The sequence below is a fragment of the Triticum urartu genome, chromosome 6 (assembly GCF_003073215.2).
Source record: "Triticum urartu cultivar G1812 chromosome 6, Tu2.1, whole genome shotgun sequence".
In the NCBI taxonomy this organism is placed as follows: Eukaryota; Viridiplantae; Streptophyta; class Magnoliopsida; order Poales; family Poaceae; genus Triticum; species Triticum urartu.
Window position 1 is genome coordinate 479,041,316 of NC_053027.1, and position 5,646 is coordinate 479,046,961.

General features: G+C 41.0%; 1 long non-coding RNA gene across 1 annotated transcript; it reads left to right on the top strand.

Moving 5' to 3' along the window:
• Positions 1-1,085: 1,085 nt before the first annotated feature.
• Positions 1,086-5,020, top strand: LOC125512440. The gene is made up of 5 exons (XR_007285389.1): positions 1,086-1,401; positions 1,611-3,161; positions 3,261-3,438; positions 3,631-3,906; positions 4,043-5,020. It is a non-coding gene; the product is annotated as an uncharacterized LOC125512440 (long non-coding RNA).
• The last annotated feature ends 626 nt before the right edge of the window (positions 5,021-5,646 follow it).

Here is a 5,646-nt window from a genome sequence, read left to right on the forward strand (position 1 = left end):
ACGGCTGCCTCGGCCATGAGCATGTTACAAGGAGCCGATGGTGGCAGTAGGGACATGGGTCGTCATGCTAACGTCACTCAAATTTTCTTTTTTACTTTTATTTATATTTCAAAAATAATAATTTACTTAAAAAATACAAACCATGAATTTAGAAAATGTTAACACGGTATAAAACTATGATAGCATATTTAGAAATATTCATAAATTTTAAAAAATGTTCGTGACAATGAAAAAAGTCCAGACGTTTCAAAAAAATGTATTCGATTTTTTTAAAGTGTGTATACAAAGTAATTTGTTTGTACCATTAAAAAATGTACATGATATTTTAATGAAATATTCCTGTATTTCGCAAAAAAAATTGTGATGTTTTAAAACTGTTTATACAATGAAAACAAATAGGTTTTAAAAATGTACGTGAAATTTTGAAGAAATATTCAGGTGTTTCCAAAAGATATCCATCAATTTGTTAAAAAATGGTTGCAATGTACAAAAATGCTCACATAGTTTTTTTTTTCTAAATATTTCCATTGAAAAATGTTCAACGTGTATTTAAAAAATGTTGCCATGTATACAAAAAAGTGTTCAAACCATGTATCTTTTTAAATGGACATCATGCATTTGACAAATGTCCAACATGTATCAAAAAATATTTCACATGTGTGCTAAAAATGTACGCTGTGTACTGAGAAAAGGTAGACATGTGCTAGAAAAAGATAACCAATAAAAACCGACAAAGAAACAAAAATAAAAGCAAAGAAAACCAAGAAAAAAACTAAGTATAATATAGAAAGAAAACCGAAGAAAAGCACTGAAAATATAAGAAAAAACTAAAGGATAATGAAGAAAAGAGAACAACAAAAGAAAACCGGTGAAGAAAAGAGAAAACAAGAGAAAACAAGAAAGAACAAAATCCGATGGGAACTTGAGGAGAGGGTAGCCTACAGCGACACCAGAGGCAGCAAGCTACCTACCTGCCTTGATGGCCGGTTCGATAGTCTCCCGCTCGTAGGTGATTCGTAATAGAAATCGATATGGGCAAAAGATAGCTCTCGCGCTAGTAGGTTCCCAAAACCGGAGGTGCAGAAAGTTACAACTTACAAGGACCGGTGCGGGAGGCGCTTGAGCGGCGCGTACCAACAAGGAAGAATTTTCTAAAGAATAAAAACAAGGAAGAAACCAGCGCTAAATAGGAAATCGCCGCTCTGGCGTCCGCGATCGATTCTGAATCCATGGGCAGACCCCTTTAAATTCAATCCCGTCCCGCCTCTTCTTCACCCTCCGCAATTAGTTTCGATGGGGCAACGTGCAAGGCGAAATAGGGCTCGCCGTCGCCCTGCTCTCCCTCGTCCTGCTTCTGCTGCTTCTCCCCCTCCTCCCCTGGGACGTCGTACGCCGACCTTTGTGAGTCTCCCGCCTCCATCTTCCTCTCCTCTCTCAATCTGAATGCCACCCATACGTGAGTATTTCTTGAGAATAAGAAACGAAACCCTAGCCTTACCATGCCGTGCCCCAGCACGAACAGAGGGCTTTAGCTGATATATCAATCTGAATGCTCTACAATCCTGCTGCTTGCCTGAGTTTGATTCACTTCTGTTTTTTCTCTCCAACAGGTCGCTGGCTGGGGCAGAGTGGCGTAATATTGGTGCTCTTTGAGACGCCCTATGGATTTGCAGTCTTGCATTATGATGGGGTCAAACTTTTTTGTGCAAATGCCTTGGAGGTACCTATGTCCCCCTCTTGCTTTCTTATTCTTCCCTTTATTTTATTTATTTATTAATTGATATACTTGCCTGCCCTTGCCCTCCTTTGTCATCCTTCTAAATTTTGTCTGGATTAATTGCAAGATATCTGGTTAGAATTCATCGACATGCCCAGGGCACGAATGGTCGGTACCTCTTATTTCAATCTTGCATCATATTCCCATGTTCTTTAATTTATGTTTCGCCCCCCCTCTTAATTGAAGAGACAAAATGAAAGAATTCAGGCACATTATATTGGCCATTAGTTGTTTTCTTTTCTTTCTTTCTTTGCAAGTACTCCCTCTGTCTCAAAATAAATGTCTTGATACTAACTTTAGTACAAAGTTGTACTAAAGTTGAGAGACACTTATTTTGGGACGGAGGGAGTAGGCTATTAGTTGTCTGACCAATTATATGTATAGTTGTATACCAGTCCTAAAAACACATTCTCAGGTAACTGCTAGCTAGGATGATTGAGGCCTGACGTGATATTTGTACCGATCAGAAAAATGAGTGGGATCTGATACTCTTTTGAGCAAGAGTAGGAACTTAGTATTCAGGCTTACTCGATCAGAGATTTCATGCTCCTGTTTGTTTTCTTCTCCAAGTACTATTTGTTCCTCTTCTTAAGAATCAATGCCTCCAGCCTTTCCCCTCTATGTTCGTTCTATCCTCCTGTTAGTTCTTGCAACTAGTACTTCTTTGATTCCCTCTACTATCAGGTCTGACTTGATTTTTCCTCAAGAAGTGTTCCTGATAGCTGGCCAAGTAAAGTGGATAACAGATTATTTGAGTGAGCGAGCAGCGCACAATAGGAAATACAGTATACGAAGCTAAAAAGGGGGGATTTGACCGCAAATTGGATAACAACGTTAACTAATATGTCTTCTGTTACAGACATTATGATAATTATAATTATCAGGAGTGAAAAGGGTTTAACATATCAGTTAGACTAAAGGGTAAACGGTTAAGGATAGGATTTTTGCGAGGAGCATCGCAATAAATACCTTCTACCAAATGACACAACTATCATATGTTTTTAAAATGGCACACATCGCATTATCTTAGCGAATGAACCTATTCTGAATTAGACTGCAATAATTTGATAACGATGACCTAAATAGACTACATCTTTACAGTCGAGGCCTGCTAACATGAATCCTGTTTGGTCATGATTGAGACATGGCATGGTGTATGACTGATTATTTGTTTTCCCTGCTAACATGCATGCTCGTCTTTGTGTTTTTCCTTTATCAGACTGTTAATTTTAAAGAATTTCAAATTTTTGATGACAAGGCCAGGACCATTAATAGTGATGGTGTTTGTTCGGAGCTTGCTGAGATGATCAAGAGGCCGCTCTGGCCTGGTCAGAAACTTGCTGTTGGAAAGCAGGAATATAAAGACATCATTGAAGCAAGTTTGGTGAGTGTAAGCTTCCTTATAGAATGTAAACTTCCCATGTATGCTTCTTGTGAACAGTTTGAGCACAATTTTTGTTCTGGATTAATTTATTTTTGCTAGGGAATTCATTGCCTGTTCAATGAAACTGTGCTGGAAGTAATGTGGGGCTTGAAGAATCTCATCAAGATGTTAGTGCCTGATGAAAAAATTGGAACTGACTAATGAGGACCGCCTCCAGATCAGCCAAGGAATGAAATCGGTCCTGGATCGTCATGGCGTTGAGGTCGATGCCAACTTGGTGAGCTCATCACTTCCTTTCCTGTGCCTGAGATGGTTTGCTCTCTGCCATGTACTGTTACTCTTTTCGATAGTTTGTGCGCTTCCCTCTTCAAGCCACCAACGCAAGTATTTGTACGTTATTCTCGTAGCAAACTTTGCCCTTTGTGTTTTTTCTGTTAGCTAGAGATGAAGTAGTGTTCCTTTTATGCAGGTTAATTCAGACATCGTTGATATTGCATCTACCGTGTATGAGTGTGATCTTCTTGTGGGTTCACGTGATGCATTGTTGTAGCATTATGGTAACAAGCTTGCGGTGGTATCAGGAATTGACTCTAAGAATTGGGGCAAACTGAAACCTGCAACTGCTCTTAAGTTAATATGTTATCCTGAAGAGGAAAATGTAAGTTACGATCTTGAAGGCGATCCTGAAGAGGAAAATGTAACTGGCGATCCTGAAGAGGATAATGTAACTGGCGGTCTTGAAGAGGTAAATTGTAATATTTAGCAAATGTTTTCTCGGATTTCTCGAAAATAATGTATCACGGCTTGTGGTTGTGCATGTGATGTAAATTTCTCGTTGCAAGTAATGAGTTTCAAACTTTTTTTTGTCTATTCTCTTTTAGATGCTGTCAAAGACCGAGGTAGAAAAATTGATGGCTGATGTAGATCACTATGAAGATAAGCTCGACAAGCGGACTTGCTTGGACATGTACCAAACAATTGTGTGGGGTTATGGAATTAGGCTTGAGGCACTAGAATAGTTGGGTTCCATGGTCAAGGAGGCAAAAAAAGGTTTGAAGCTGCACCAGGGGCCCATGGCCAAGGAGGCAGAACAAGAATTGAAGCTGCAACCCGAGGGGGTACATGGTCAAGTAGGCAAAAGAAAATTTGAAGCCGCACCAGGGGTGTTGGATGCAGCAGATGGATGGAGACAGAAAACAAAATTTTAGACAAACCAACATCTTGTTTGGTGATTTAAAGTGTAGGATAGGGGCAATTCGGTATCTACTCTTAGATGACATGTTTGGCTAGACTGGCATTGTGTTTGGCTAGACTGACCTCTTTATACTTCCTATTTTCAGGGGCCAAGCCAAACCCAACAAGAAAGCAAAGCTGAATAAGCCGATCGATGATGTCAATCCATCTGAACTAGAGAAACAACAACTAGAATCTTCTCATCCAACTGCAGAAGCCGCCATTGATGACCAACCACCAGAAGATCATGAAGCCTCCATAGACCATATGGATGTTGAACCAGTGATTTCTAAGCCGCTGAGCCCAGCTAAGCCCATCAAAGAAAAAACTGACGATGTTGTGGTTACTGGGTTTGGTTACACATCACCGGATAACCCCACTGTCTTATCAAAACACAGCGCCAAGGAAGAAATTTCTGCTGAAGATAAAGGCAAGTGGAAGGTAGATATGGATAGCTATGCCCATTTCAGTGCCCAAGACCTCCACTCTGGTTACTTGAACCGCCTGTATACCAACCGCGACTTTGAAGCCGGCTTAGTAAATCTGATGAAGGAGCGCTATGAGGTAAACGTTGCCACTCCTTTATATATGAATATACACTACAAAAAAAAGACACATCCGTGATATTTTGGGCCGAACGAATTTTTTTTCTGTCATACATATGACACTTCTATGATGATAATTGTGACAAAACCCGGTATCATCATAGATGTGGTGGGCTCCTACTTCTATGACAAAAAATCATGACAAAAAAAGGGCTTTTCGTCCTGGGCGGGCCGGAGACGCAGCTGCATGACATTCTTTGGGCCGTCCATGACGGAAAAAACCATGGTAGAAGCGAGGGGGAGGAAAATTTCGGGGAGTTCCCGGTTACGGTGGGAGGTCGGGGGCCGAGCGATGCACATTTCTCTCGTACACGTACACGCGTGTGTGCGAGGCGTTGGCTCTAATTGAACCCGAGCGAGGCGTTGGGCTCTAACTGAACCCGAGCGATTGCACTGCAGGCTACGCGTTACTGAACCCATTGTTGAGGAAATCGTTAACTGGTAGCTGCTCGGTCGGCTGGTGAGTAGGGGATTAATAGGCTAATCGGCAAGTTAATCGGCCATTTAATGAATTAATCGGGTGATTTATCGGGTAATCGGCTACTCGGGGACCCTATGAGTAGGGATTAATCGGCAAGTTAACTGGTTAGTCGGATGAATTCTTGAACAGGGACTGAACCTGAGCGATCGATCGATGGCTGTTAACT